The sequence below is a fragment of the Hevea brasiliensis genome, chromosome 12 (genome assembly GCF_030052815.1).
Source record: "Hevea brasiliensis isolate MT/VB/25A 57/8 chromosome 12, ASM3005281v1, whole genome shotgun sequence".
NCBI classification, from domain to species: Eukaryota; Viridiplantae; Streptophyta; class Magnoliopsida; order Malpighiales; family Euphorbiaceae; genus Hevea; species Hevea brasiliensis.
In genome coordinates this window covers 36,450,666-36,465,634 of record NC_079504.1, presented here as the reverse complement: position 1 = coordinate 36,465,634, position 14,969 = coordinate 36,450,666, and the positions used below count along the sequence as shown (strand labels likewise).

The 14,969-nt window shown below is 37.1% G+C and overlaps 1 non-coding gene across 1 annotated transcript; it reads right to left on the bottom strand.

Annotated features, from left to right (window-relative positions):
- Positions 1–6,998: 6,998 nt before the first annotated feature.
- On the bottom strand, positions 6,999–7,105 carry LOC131171616 (small nucleolar RNA R71). Its single transcript, XR_009142275.1, has one exon. It is a non-coding gene; the product is annotated as a small nucleolar RNA R71 (small nucleolar RNA).
- Positions 7,106–14,969: the final 7,864 nt, after the last annotated feature.

Here is a 14,969-nt window from a genome sequence, read left to right as displayed (position 1 = left end):
ACCAAACTTCTCAAAATTGGTATCAATATCTTCCTTGTGGTGTTTAGACCATTTTTCATGAAAGAACCTAAGTGAATGGAGTTGAAATGGAGAGAGGAAATCAAGCTCAAAGAAAACGTTCATGGAGATTTCAAGGATTCTTCAATTCGCCCATTTGAGAGGATTTGAGGGAGATGGAATTTCAGATGGCATTTTTGAGTTACACCTGCCCCATTACATGTTTAATTTATTCATTAGTGGACCACTCACCCATTTAACAATATAATAAGCCAAATTCCCATTTATTCCACATTTAACCCATTATTTCCACTATTTATTTTAGGTACCACCAATTTAATTTTTCCTTTTATTTTCTAAGTGTAATACTATTTATTTTTAATGGATATTTAGTTCAAAAGATACTTCGGGATGTCAAATGACCATAATGCCCCTGTTCGGGTTGCATTCCCGATTTTTCGGTAAAACCGTATTTTGTCTGTTTTTCGATTTCTCACTTTTCTTTGTACTAATTATTTAATTTTTCTTTAATCTTTCTAATGAGATTTATACTTCAATAAGGTTCTATTTATGTCCTAAAAATGTTTTCCAAGGTTCCCATGCATCAGGGCTAGTCAACGGTCCACGCCGTGACTTCCTGCAAGGCCACCCATCGCTAGGTTTTTCTACGCTTAACTTGGTTACATTTCTTTGCTATGATTTTTTCCTTTGTTTTTCTTGTATTTCCTTTTCTTGTATTTCATTATTTTATGTCTCCTCACCCATTTTGAAGTACGGTTCTTGGCATCCTAGCTGTCCGGACAACACTAGTCACCGGAGCAGCAGAACGCACTACCGAACTTAGGGGTGTTACAATGATCCATCTTATTCCATTCTAATACAACATCATGCCATATCGTCCAAGATTTTGTGCTATAGTGAGTCAATCTTATGGTATTGATTAAGGAAAATGGAGGTTCAGAATGAGAGAAGTCGGAGAAAATTGTATGATACATTAGGGATTAGAGATGATGATAGTCTGTTCAATGAAAACTCTCTTGGCGATGAACCTTCCAATAGCATCAATGGCACACCTTCCCATGGTGATCAAGAAGTCATGATGCAAGAATCTCAATCAAGCAGTGATGGCTAGTGTTTAAACATTCATGAGAACGAAATTGCTTACAATGTGGAGAAAGGTCCAAAAACTAGGATGCATTTTTCAATTATAGACAATTTAATTAATTTCTATAAGGAGCATGCTAGGTTGAAAGGATTTTCAATTGTGATAAGATCATCTTCTAAAGACAATGGTTCAGTTCCTAAACATGTGCTAATGTCCTGTGACAAGGAAAATAAACCATATGGTGGGAAATATACCAACTAGGTGAATTGTCCTGCAAGAATAAAAGCTACTTTAAAAGACAATAGCTTATGGGTTGTTGGACTAGTCGTAACTAACCATATCCATTAATTGGATCCATCTATGTGGAGGTTTATGGCTTGTCACAAGTGTTTGTCTAACAGTGTGAAAAGATCACTAGAGGCCAATGATATAGTAGGAATAAGGCCTTCTAAGAGCATTACATTGTTAGAAGTACAATCTGGTGGTCCAGAAAAGATGGGATGTTTGCCTACAGATTGTAGAAATTTTATTTATAATAAGAGAATGTTACGACTAGATGAAGGCGACACCGAGTCCATCCGAAAGCTTTTTTCCATGTTACAAGTAATAGAAAGGACTTTCTTTTATGCGATTAATGTTGATTGGGAATGTAGGCTTAGAAATATATTATGGGTTCATCCACGAGGTAGAGCTGCGTATGAGGAATTTCATGATGTTATACGCTTTGACACAACTTACCTTGTGAACAGATACCAGGTGCCTTTTGCAATATTATTGGTGTTAATCACCATGGCCAATCTATTTTATTAGGTTATGCCTTACTATCCCACGAGGATATAGAGACTTTCAAGTGGGTTTTCTCAACTTAGCTTTCAGCAATGGGAGAGACTCATCCCTATGCAATTCTCACTAATCAATGCGAAAGCATTAGGTTTATTATTAGGGAAGTAATGCCTGAAACAAGTCATAGATTCTGCTTATGACATATCCTTAGCAAATTGTCAGAGAACTTTAAGGGTGTGGAATATTTTACAAAGGCAACCAATGAGTTTAAGGCTTTAATATTTGACACTCTAATGATTGATTAAATTGTGCTCATAGTCAAGTCACTATGAAGCCATAATTAAGTAATCAACCCATAATCACATTATTATATTAATTAAGATTTTATGAAACTTTTTATGTCATACATAGATAAAAAAAATTTTTAAAAAAATTGCAAAAATAGGGTTACAAAGAGGAAGTTACATTGGATTTTTAAGGTAAGGGTAAAGAATTGTATAAAGAGTGCATATTTAGGTGTAATATGATTAGAAAACAAAGATGAATGGTGTAGAAGGTGATATCTTATTTTATCATAGGTGAATAGGACTTTTAATTGGTAATCCTACAAATATGGCCATTGGGTGTAATTATCAAGTTTCCAATGTAATTGGTAACATTTCACCATCCCCAAGTAAATGTAGTAATATTGCTCCTCTTCCTATTGCATGAAGCCACACGTGAGACTTAAATGGTGCTTCATATATAAACTTAAGTGAAATCCTAACCAAAGTAAATATTCTTGATTGAAAAAAAAAATTGTGCACATTAATCTCCGCCCAATGGCCTATAAATATGTGTAAATATAATGTAAACTTTGCTCATCAAAGATTAAGAGAGTTTATCATTCCTTGGCAATGGAAAGAACATCTCAGAAAAAATTAAAGTTTTCAAGCTCTCTCCCTACGTCTCTAGCTACTTTGGAGTCAATGTACTCCCATGAGAATGAAAAGCTTGTGGCCGTGAAAGGTGAAGTTAAGGAGCTATTTTTGAGGCTATTTAAGGTGATGGATATGGAGTATGTTCAATCTATCTTGCTTGAGGAGATGCCCTTGCTCACGTTGCATGATATGTTCAAGGAATCGTTTGATTTCGAAAAGGAAAAAGAAAGTAATAGAAAAACAATTTTCATTATTTCAAATTCTGAAAAAACTTCCAAAAATTAATGATGCTATGATGGAATGTAGTGTTATTACAACTTTGTGTGTTGTTGCACCTTTATCTTGATCTTGAAACTTTTTGTTATCTTTTCATGTCACTTTATGCTTATTTAGTTTTCAAAATGTAACCTTTTATTTTGGTTACTTAATGGAAGTTATGGTTCTTTAAGATTTTGCATTTTCTATCTACATAAACTTTTTTTGTTCAACTATCATTGATTTTTTTTTCATAAATTCACACTGTTGGTAGTGACTTATAAAATACGAAAAATTAAAAGAACCTAAAAATTATAAAGAATTAGGATAGGACAAAAAAAATAAAACCTAGTTAAGTAAATATGAGATTTTTTTTTAAAAAAAAATAGATAAAAAATGAAGAAAATAAATTAAAATTATTTATTAGCAATTTTTGTTATTTCCATATAGGAAAGAATTATATATTTTTTTTTGCATGTCTTGTAAAGAACCTCATTTTTTGCAGGTCTCTTTAGTTCCCTCCCTAGACCAATGATTTTCTATTACATCTCTTTTCTCGTCTCTCCTCCCCTCTTTAGGTTTTCTTTTCCTCTCTCCTCATATTTGGCTTATAACTTTATTGATTAATTTAATTCTTGCTCATATCGAAGAAAACCCATAATCACGCTTGCTGTCTCTGCCTTCACCTCGCAGAATCAACGATGATTCAATCAATTTTTGGCCGATAACTATTTTACATAATTGGCATGTATTCACTATGATTAACCCATAATTTTTTGGTTTAGTCGCAATAGTTGCAAGATTTAGGGTTTGGTAATAATCAAGATTTAGGGTTCACATGTTGTGATGGTTCTATGGTTGATATATATATATATATATATATATATACACTTGGAAATTCAAATGTGTTTCACTTAAATATTAGTGTCATTGTGAGAAGCTCATTTGATTAGAATTTATGGTATGTTTTTAGCTGATCTTATTTGTCATTTATCTTATGCAAAATTCCAAAAGACCTTCGTCGTCTGACTCGAGTTACCCGAAATACCCATAGAGATTTTTTTAATAAAATTTGGTAAGAAATGGTAATTTTTTTTGCCACTTCATTCATCAAAAACATTTGCAACTTAACTATGGTACAATTGCAAAAGAAATGAAAGATTTTGCAGTAAGAATGCATGTTTCTATTTGTGCCCTTAGCCCCTTGCACAGTATTTGCCTCATGGTTTATATCATTTTAAGAGAGAATATTAAGCAGGAATGCGTAATCCAGTATCTACAAGAACTTAATACATAGAAATAGAAGCAGTGTGGGAATTTCTAGATTGATTTAATAGAAATTCAATTACATCCTTTTTCTTTGGCATCATGGATTAGAAATTGAAAGATATCCTTTAAATTTTTAGCAACTGATCTAGTTGGCCCATAATAGAAGACTTTTCATATGACTAAAATATTGCAAATTTTATTTCTTATCATCTTATAGAAAATTTTGGATAATGTTGTCTTCTTTTTAGGAAGGCTTGAATCTTTTTTGGCCTATTAGTATCCTTAAAAAAGTTCTTCTCGCAAGTGAAATTATTGACAATTTGTTCCTTTAGTATTTGCTAGATGATAATGCCATTTTTTTTGTCTTTATTACAAGTATTAAGTGATGCACTTGAATTGTATAGATATTTTTAAGCACAATTGTATACTATCTCATAGCAATTAGGTAAGTAATCTCATGCATAGTAGTTGATTTCAATAGTTTTTGTAATTTCTATTATCAAGCCCTTAATTCCATGTTTTTTGCATCATTTCAGGTGTTTGGGTGAAGCCCTAGAGTATAGGAGTGCAAAAGGGAAGCTTGGAGAAGTCAAAAGGCTCAAAATTTCTACTGATACAATGTACACAGGCCTTGTAAGCCAAGCCACAGACCCGTGTAACCTTCTGCCCAACGAAAGCCATAGAGCCAATGGAGAAACAAAAGTACACGGGTCGTGTAATTGGACCCGTGTAATTTACAGGGACCCATGTAAGTCTCTGCCGGGCACAAGCTTGAAGAACTTTCTAAGAACAAAAGTACACGACTCGTGTAACCAGGCCCTTGTAGCTAGCGCAGACCCGTGTAAGTCTCTATGCTAATGCAAGACTACGTAATTTTGCTCCAGTAAGTTACACAGCCCTGGGCCGTGTAGTAACACACGGGCCGTGTACCTTGCGATAGCCAGTTTTCAAACCCGAATTCCCGCTCTTCTTTACATATTCAAATCAGACTCCTAAGGCTTTTGGGACTAAAAATGACCTAACCCTAGAAGAGCTATTATAAATAGAAACAGAAAACATCCAAAAGAGAGAGTATCCTTTGACAGCACTTTTAGGAGTTTTAGAGAGACTCGTATTCTGCACTCTCTCTAGCCGTCTTGAAGAGAAGAATATCAGTATCAAGGGGAGTTCTCCAACCGAAGTCCTACAAGATCAAAGCTGCAAACTCTCTTTGCTTCCTTCATTCCATCTCCTTAAACAGATTTTTATTGTTTTATTTCTTCCATATGATTTCTTTTTAATGTCTTTACCTTTTTATCATGATGTTTGCTGAACTCATGAGTGAGTAGTTTTTATATTCTGGAATTAGGAGAGTAATGCTTATAATCATTGTTATGGATTAATATTAAATTTTATTTATTGGATTTGAGATTTGTTCCTTGATTTAATTTCTTGTAATCTTAATGCATGCTATGTGCTGGTACCCACTTAGTATTGATTATAGATATTAATTGAAGGACTAAAAGGTGAAGATTAATATTAGAAAATCAATATCTTAAACCTAGGAATTCTGACCTAGACATAGGCTGATACCTTTGTGGAACTTCAAAATTAGTCAAAGACCTTAAGGGATTTTAATTAATTTAATTGCCACGAAATTCGGGTTTAAGTTAATTAGAATACACCCTAGGTACCTTGAGAGAGGACTTAGGATACCTTAGGACTGATTTCCATCAAGGTAAACGATTCTCAAAACTAGTAAATAAATAAGATAACATCTATAGCAATATTCAGGTGTGAAATCTTAATTCCGGAATTATTCCAAAATAGATTACTTCATTTTAAATTTATCATTTTAGTGTTTAAAATAGACAACTTCCATTCCTTCATTGTTCGATAGTCTAAACAGTCAAAATTACTGTGTAGATTGGTACTTACTAATAAAATTCCTCATGGGAACGATACTTTACTCATCACTTTATTACTTGTTAGCGATCCGTGAACTTGCGGTAGTTGTAAAACCAGCAAACAAGTTTTTGGAGCCGTTGCTGGGGATTTTGGCTTTAGTAATATCGAGCGATAGGCAATTTAACTGACTTAGGCAATTATATTTATTACCTAATTTTGTTTGATTTGTTTTATTCCTTTTCTTTTCTCTCTGGTGCCCGATCTGGTATATGACCAGAACAAGGCTAGAAGAAGAAATTTTGGACTGTGATCCGGAGATAGACAGAACTCTGAGAGCCATCAGGAGAGAAAGGAAACATCAAGAACACGATCAAGAAGATCCTGAAATTCCAACCATGGCCGATAATAATGATAGACCAAGACTCTTGAGAGACTAAGGAGCTCCATCTGTCTAAGGATTTCAGCTTAGTGTCACTAAACCCACAGTGGAAGCCAACAACTTTGAATTAAAACCAATATGGCTTCAAATGATTCAACAAACCCAATTTGCGGGTTCTCCAATAGAAGATCCACATTATCACCTCTAGTGCTTTCTTGCCCTTTGTGACACATTTAAGATGAATGGAGTGTCTGATCAATCCATAAGACTCAGAGCATTTCCATTCTCCCTTCGAGACAGAGCAAGGAAGTGGTTACTTTCTCAACCAGCTGGAATATTCACCACTTGGGAAAACCTCTCACAAGCTTTTCTAGCAAGGTATTTTCCACCTACAAAGACTGCAAAACTGATACTTGAGCTCAACACCTTCAGGAAAAAGGAAGGTGAATCACTCTATGACGCATGGGAAAGATATAAAGACTTGCAGAGGGAATGTCCACACCATGGCATAGAGGATTGGCTACTAGTGCAAAATTTCTATAATGGGTTACTATCCTCTACAAGGAGCACAGTTGATTCAGCTGCAGAAGGTGACTTAATGGAGAAAACAGTGACACAAGCACTTGAACTTCTAGAGAGGGTTGCATACCATAATTATGAGTGGTCAAATGAAAGAGGAAATGCAAAAAGAACAGTGGGAGTCCTGGAAGTGGACGCCTTAAGCATGATAAATGCTCAATTTGATCAGTTCACAAGGAGGCTTGATAAAATGCAAGCCAATGCAGTAGGGATGAATACTCAACATGAGGACAGCTATGGAGGAGGATATTCAGAATATAACAGCTTTAATGAACCTTCTATAGAACAGATGAACTATGTGAATAATGGAGGAAACTTCAACCAGAGACAGCCCAATAATCCATATTCAAACACTTATAACCCTGGATGGAGGAACCACCCAAATTTCTCATGGTCCAATCAATAGAACCACCCAATAAACAAGCAACAAGGGTACAAACCGCTAGCACCCCCTGGATTTAAGAACAGAGGCCAAAACTTTGTACAGCCACCACCACCTCCTCAACCTCAACAACCTGAACCGAAAATGACCATGGAATGCATGATGGAAGGGTTCTTAGTAGCTCAATAACAACATAATGAATTGATTAAACAGCTGACTTCCAGAATGGACCAACTTGCTACCCATAACAAGATGCTAGAGAATCAAATTGCTCAGCAAGTAAGTTCTTCAAGTAAGGCTGCTGGTAAACTGCCTAGTCAACCGAAGATGAACCCAAGAGAGCATTGTAAGGCAGTTACATTGAGGAGTGGGAGAACTCTAGTACAATCAGAGAAAGAACCAACAGATGAGACCTTAGAAAAATCTAAAAGACAAGCAGAGAAAAAGGAGGGAGAAGCCAAAAAAGATCAGGAAGAGGAAGCAGGAAGAAAAAGAAGTTACCAGAGCCATACCAGCCTCCCCTACCTTTTCCTCAGAGATTTCAAAAAGCCAAATTGGAGAAGCAGTTTGGGAAGTTTTTAAAAGTTTTACAGAAACTTTATATCAACATCCCCTTCACTGAAACATTCTCTCAGATGCCATCCTATGCCAAATTTCTTAAGGAAATTCTGTCAAAGAAAAGAAAGCTGGAAGACTATGGGACAGTAGCTCTAACAGAGGAATGCAGTGCCATACTGCAAAACAAACTGCCTCCAAAGTTGAAAGATCCAGGAAGCTTCTCCATACCCTGCCTCATTAGCAATAAGAAAATAGACAAGGCCCTGTGCAATCTTGGGGCAAGTGTGAGTCTAATGCCTCTATCAATATGCAAAAAGCTAGTGATCGGAGAACTGAGGCCTACGACAATCTCATTGCAATTAGCTTATCAATCTATTAGATATCCAGTGGGCATACTTGAGAACATCCTTATCAAAGTGGGCAAATTCTTCATTCCAGTAAACTTTGTTGTCCTTGAAATGGAAGAAGATGTTCAGATCCCTATCATTTTGGGGAGACCATTCTTAGAAACCATCGGAGCCAGCATAGACGTCAAAAATGGGCGACTAACCCTCAAGGTAGGAGAAAAAGAAGTGGAATTCAACTTGTTTGACACAATGAAACACAAATTCGAACCTGATGAATGCTTTAAGGTTGACATAATTGACAAACAAGTTAAAGAGGAATTTCATAAGACATATCCTAAAGATCCTTTTGAAGCATGTATTATGCACAACCACATAGTGAATGATGAAAACACAAAAATAGCAGCCTGTGTTCAACAGTTAGCAGCTCATCCACCCTTACCACCCCTAGCTAAAGCCTCCGAGATGGAGGAGTTAAAGGAGGAACAGCCCAAGATCAAGCTCAAGGAAAACGCTAAGTAGGTAGAGCTTAAACCTCTCCCATCCTCGCTAAGGTATGCATTTCTGGACTCAAACTCTAAATATCCTGTTATACTTAATGCTAGCCTGTCTAAGTTAGAAGAGGAAAAATTGTTAAGAGAACTTAGGATCCATAACAAGGCCACAAGGTATAAAATAGAAGACCAAGAAAAGACCACATTCACTTGCCCTTATGAAACATTTGCATATAGGAGAATGCCTTTTGGTCTTTGTAATGCCCCTGCTACCTTTCAAAGATGCATGATGGCTATTTTTTCTGATTATATTGAAAATATCATGGAAGTTTTTATGGATGATTTTTTTATCTATGGAACTATTTTTGATGATTGCCTAGCTAATTTGTCTAAGGTATTGCAAAGATGTGAAGAATCAAACCTGGTCCTAAATTGGGAAAAATGCCACTTCATGGTAAAGGAAGGTATAGTTCTGGGACATTTGATATCAGAAAGAGGAATCGAGGTTGATAAGGTAAAATTTGAGATAATTGAAAACATGCCACCACCAACATCAGTCAAGGGAGTGCGAAGCTTTTTGGGACATGCAGGGTTCTACAGAAGAATCATTAAAGATTTTTTCAAAATAGCTAAGCCACTTACCAACCTGTTAAGCCAAGTTGTTCCCTTTCATTTTGATGAAAACTGCCTTTTTTTCTTTTAACAGGATCAAAGAAGCCCTAATCTCGGCACCAATAATGTAGCCACCAGATTGGGAGCTACCATTCGAGGTAATGTGCGATGCGAGTGACTTTGCAGTTGGAGTGGTGCTCGGGCAAAGAAAAAGATAAAAAGCTTCATGCCATTTATTATGCTAGCAAAAAACTCGATGATGCGCAAATCAATTATGCTACCATAGAGAAGGAATTCCTAGCAGTAGTATTTACAATGGATAAATTCAGATCTTACCTAATTGGGTCAATAGTCATTGTATTCACAGATCATGCTGCAATCCGGTACCTTTTGAACAATAAGGAAGTAAAACTAAGGCTGATTCGATGGATTCTACTCTTGCAAGAATTTGACCTTGAAATCAAGGATAAAAAGGGATCCGAAAATGTAGTGGCTAACCATCTTTCCAAACTGAAATTGGAGTACACAGGAGACTTCTAGGATTTGCCAATTGATGACTCATTTCCTGATGAGCAATTACTTGCATTCTCCAAGGCTCCATGGTATGCTGACTTTGTTAATTTTCTTGTATGTAGGGTACTGCCTCCAAACATGACTTATCAGCAAAGGAAGAAATTCCTACATGATGTGAGATATTACATATGAAAGGAACCTCTACTGTACAAGAGATGTAATGATGGGCTGATAAGAAGATGCATACCAGAGTAAGATATGGAAAGTATCCTTCATCACTGCCATTTATCACTATATGGAGGACATTTTGTCACCTCAAAAACAGCAGCCAATATCTTGCAAACAGGATTTTACTGGCCACATTTGTTTAAAGATGTGAGATCCTTTGTCCTAGCTTATGATCAATGCCAAAGAATAGGTAACACTTCAAGTAGGAATGAAATGTCACTGCATGGTATACTTGAGGTAGAATTGTTTGATGTATAGGGGATAGACTTCATGGGCTCATTCCCCTCTTCCCATGGAAACAAGAATATTCTGGTTGGTGTTGATTATGTGTCAAAATGTGTAGAAGCAATAGCCACACCAACCAATAATGCTAGAGTGGTCACAAGGTTCCTTAAGAAGAATATCTTCACAAGATTTGGCACACCTCGAGTAATAATCAGCGATAGAGAAAGTCACTTCTGCAACCAACAATTTGAAACACTAATGAAAAAGTATGGAGTGACTCACAAGGTGGCCACACCTTATCATCCTCAAACCAGCGGCCAAGTAAAAATCTCAAACAGGGAACTGAAGAGGATTTTAGAGAAAACTATAAATAGATCTAGAAAGGACTAGTGCATGAAGTTAGATGATGCACTGTGGGCATACCGCACTACATATAAAACCCCAATTGGCACAACACCCTTCCAACTAGTTTATGGAAAATCATACCATCTTCCTGTCGAACTTGAGCATAAAGCTTACTGGGTAATTCAGATCCTAAACTTTGACCTCAAGGCTGCTGGTAAAAAAAGGCTCCTACAACTGAATGAGTTGGAAAAAAATCAGACAGGATGGATACGAAAATGCCAAAATCTTCAAGGATAAAACCAAAAGATAGCATGACAGGCACATAGCAAGGAAAGAAATAAAAGAAGGAGATCTTGTCCTGTTATTTAACTCTAGATTGAAACTCTTTCTAGGGAAGCTGAAATCAAGATGGTTTGGACCTTTTAAGTTCACTCAAGTCTTTCCACATGGAGCAATAGAAGTGTGGAGCGAAACCTCAGAAGCATTTAAGGTCAATGGGCAGAGGCTGAAGCCTTACTTTCAGGGAGAACCCATAGAAATAAGAGTCAATTACACCCTCGACCATCCTACTGACAGACCATAAACAAGCAAAGTCCAGCTAAAGACTATAAACAAGTGCTTTTTGGAGGCAACCCAAAATTTTTTATGAATTTTTCTTCTTTTCCTTTTTCATATTGATTTTTTTGCTTCATACTCATTAGTATTTCATTTTCTAGGACCTTCTGGAAAAAGAAAAAAAAATGGGAATAGAGAATAAGAGAGGAGAAGAATCACCAAGTCAGAACCACAAAAGAGAAGATTGAACAAAACTGGGGAAGTAGCTCTATTTTCTAATCATTGCATCCATTCCACGTGTTGTGATAACAAAAATTTTCATTTGGGAAAAATTTGGAAAATCAGAAAGTACACGGGTCGTGTGCTGGTTTCACACGTCCCGTATAACTTTCTGGAAGTCCATAAATTTCTTGCAATTTTAGCTCTGAGGGAGATAGAAAGTTACACGGGTCCATAGCCCAATTTACACGGACCGTATAATGTTGCTAGTAGAATAGCTTGAACACATAAAGTTACATGGATTCTCTTTGTACTTTACACAGGCTGTGTAACACGTCCAACAAAGCAACTTGAGAGGCAGTAAGTTGCACGGGTCCCAAAGCTTCATTTACACAAGCCGTGTACTATGATAGAATTTGAAATTTTTGGACAGAAATTTACACGGCCCTACATGTCAAGACCCGTGTAGTGATACACGACTCGTGTATCATATCGCAGACGTGACTCCTGGGGCGCGAAACAGACGAAATGAAGAGTCCTAATGGCTCTTTAAATGTACCCCTCGCATTAAACCTATTCATAAAGGCAAAATCCTTCATCTCCACCCTTCCTAGTCTATAAAAACCCTTCAAATCTCTTCTCCCTTCACCAAACCCTACTCTTCTCCTTCCTAAAAACTCATCAATGGCCCCTGTAAAGAGATCTGCGCGAAGAATGGGCTCTTCCTTAAGGCACGAAGGGGAATCGTCACCTTCTCCCCCTCAGCCGGCATCCCAACGCCCAAGAGCAATGGTAGCCTCTCCTCAACCCTCTCAACCAGCCCATCCTCTACTGCGACACCAACCACAAGCCGTTCCCCAACTGAAAATCTCCATTCCTTGGGGATTCCTTGATGATGCCCGCAAGGCAATGTGCACCTGGCTTCACACCCGAAAAATAAACTCCATAAAATACATGGATTTTGCACTGCTAGAGCAAATCGGGCTACAGAATGAGATCAACGGGCTGTTCAATAGCATCGAGTGGACAAGTTTCGTCCAACTCCAGTTCTCTGCATACTAGGACACCACATTGGAGTTTTTGGGTAGTTTCAAGGCCACCTTATGGCCTACCAATAGGGAAGACAGAGGCAGAATTGAATTTCGCCTCCTGGGTATCGATCGGGTAATGAACATAGATGAGTTCAATGCCATCTTTGGCTTTGACAGCGCTGGTCGCCAAGAGATCCCTAGGAACCGCATGCTTTATAACAACATCAACTTCTAGAGTTCCATTGCCCCGAACACAGAGCCGTATAACTCCAGCAAGTCCAAATCTATGGGCATCACAAGTCCAACCCTATGCTACATGCATCGGTTCGCAGCCCACACAATCATAGGCCGTGGTGATAGCCTTGGCATGGTAAACGCAAACAAGCTATTCTTCGTGTGGTGTTTGGTCACCGGGCAGCACTGCAGCATCGACTTCTTTTTGTGTAACCACCTCCGCTGCCTCTGTCATCAGCCTACCAGACACATCGTGCTTGGTGGCCTTGTCACAACTATCGCGCTCCACTTTGGATTCGTTCCAGGACATTACAGGCTACACTCTGTCACTGGAACATTAAGAATAATTCAAACCATCTGCATATCCATGGGGATATGTAAGAAGGTGGGCAACACCTGCTACCTGCTGGATGCTGAAGGGAATGCCATCCCTCAGAGAGAAGAGAGACTTCCCAGCCACAAGCGGAAACTCAAGAGCCCATGTTTCAGGAGTCTCCCACTCGAGTGCCTCCATACACACCACCACCCACAGATCCGGTACTCGCATACCTATAGCGCATGGATACCACAATCAATAACAGGATGCGAGCAATCGAGGACAGCCTCCAAGAAGTCCACAACAAGTTGGACATGCTAATGGAGAGGGTCGATGAAGAGAAGCCAGCATCACCATCATCACCATCAGAGACCTTTTAGACCTTGGACTATAAGATAGGTTCTTTATTGTAAAATCTTGAATACCTTAGTCCTAGATTACAATCATAGGTCTCTTTTATTTGCTTTATGTCCAAACTTTTCAATACTTAATAAATAATATGCTTTCTTATAATTTGTGTATGTTTTCTCTAATTTTGCATATTATGTTAACATTGAGGACAATGTTCGATTTGAGTTTGGGGGGGTACAAGTGCAGTGCATATCATTACATGCATATCATTACATTATTTAAATTCAACTATAATATTCTTGTGTATCAAAATTCCAAAAACCAGAAAAATATTGAAAATTTTTTAAAATTTTAAACTTTGAATTGTGAAACTTAGAACTATAACCAATTTCTAGTAAGCTAATAATTGGACTCTATGGGATAGAGGAATGAACGTATCTAGATAGGCAAAAAAAGCTTCTAACGTGTTGTCTGTGAAAAACCTAATCTCTTTAGTGGAACTAGACTAGCTAAACCCCTTCATAGCCATTAATCTGCTACATTGAACTTGTGAAATTAGGAGAAAATTTTTTGAAATACAAGTAAACCTAAGAATGCTTCAGCAGCTCTAGAACATGTCTCTTGGACCTATCAAGGTGAAATCCTAGCATATGCTTGATGAAGAAATGATTAAGGCATTCTTTACTATAGCCTCACTAAGCCTTAACCACCCCTAATTAAAATGTCTATCCCTTGTAGCCAACTTGAAACCTATATTTATCCTTTAGATTTTCCTTGCTTACCCATATTATTTACCTAGGCCCTAGCCTAAACACATACCTACCCTTTTGAGGAAGTTAAATCCATAAGTAAAAAAGTATATTAAAGTGCAAAAAGGAAATGGAGAGAGGATGAAGAACTTGAAAAAGAGTGCAAGTGTGAAATTGAAACCAAAGAAAAGTCTGCCTTGCTAACCAACAAAAGCAATGAGTTTGGGGGAGAAGAAAAAAGGGACTTAAATAAATAAATAAATAAATAAATAAATAAATAAAAGAGAAAAAGGAAGTCTCAAGAATCATGGAAGCATGCTTGGCACTATAAAAACTAAAAGCCCCTCCTCTCCATACAAAATCAGTAGAATAAACTTAGTATACTTAATATTTTATGCATACATGTTATCCTTATATTTGCATTGCCTATAAAGCTTTCATTGGCAACCAAGTCATTATCCCTTTAGCCCCATTACAACCATTTTAAAGACCTTTTTATCTTTTGAAAAGTGTATGCTATATCAGTGGAGATAGGAAATTGAGATATACCTATGGAGTTAGAATTGAGTTACTTTATCACAATTATTCACAAAAGAGTCAAATTTGGGGGAGTAAGTGTTTCTCAAGTTTACCCTCATA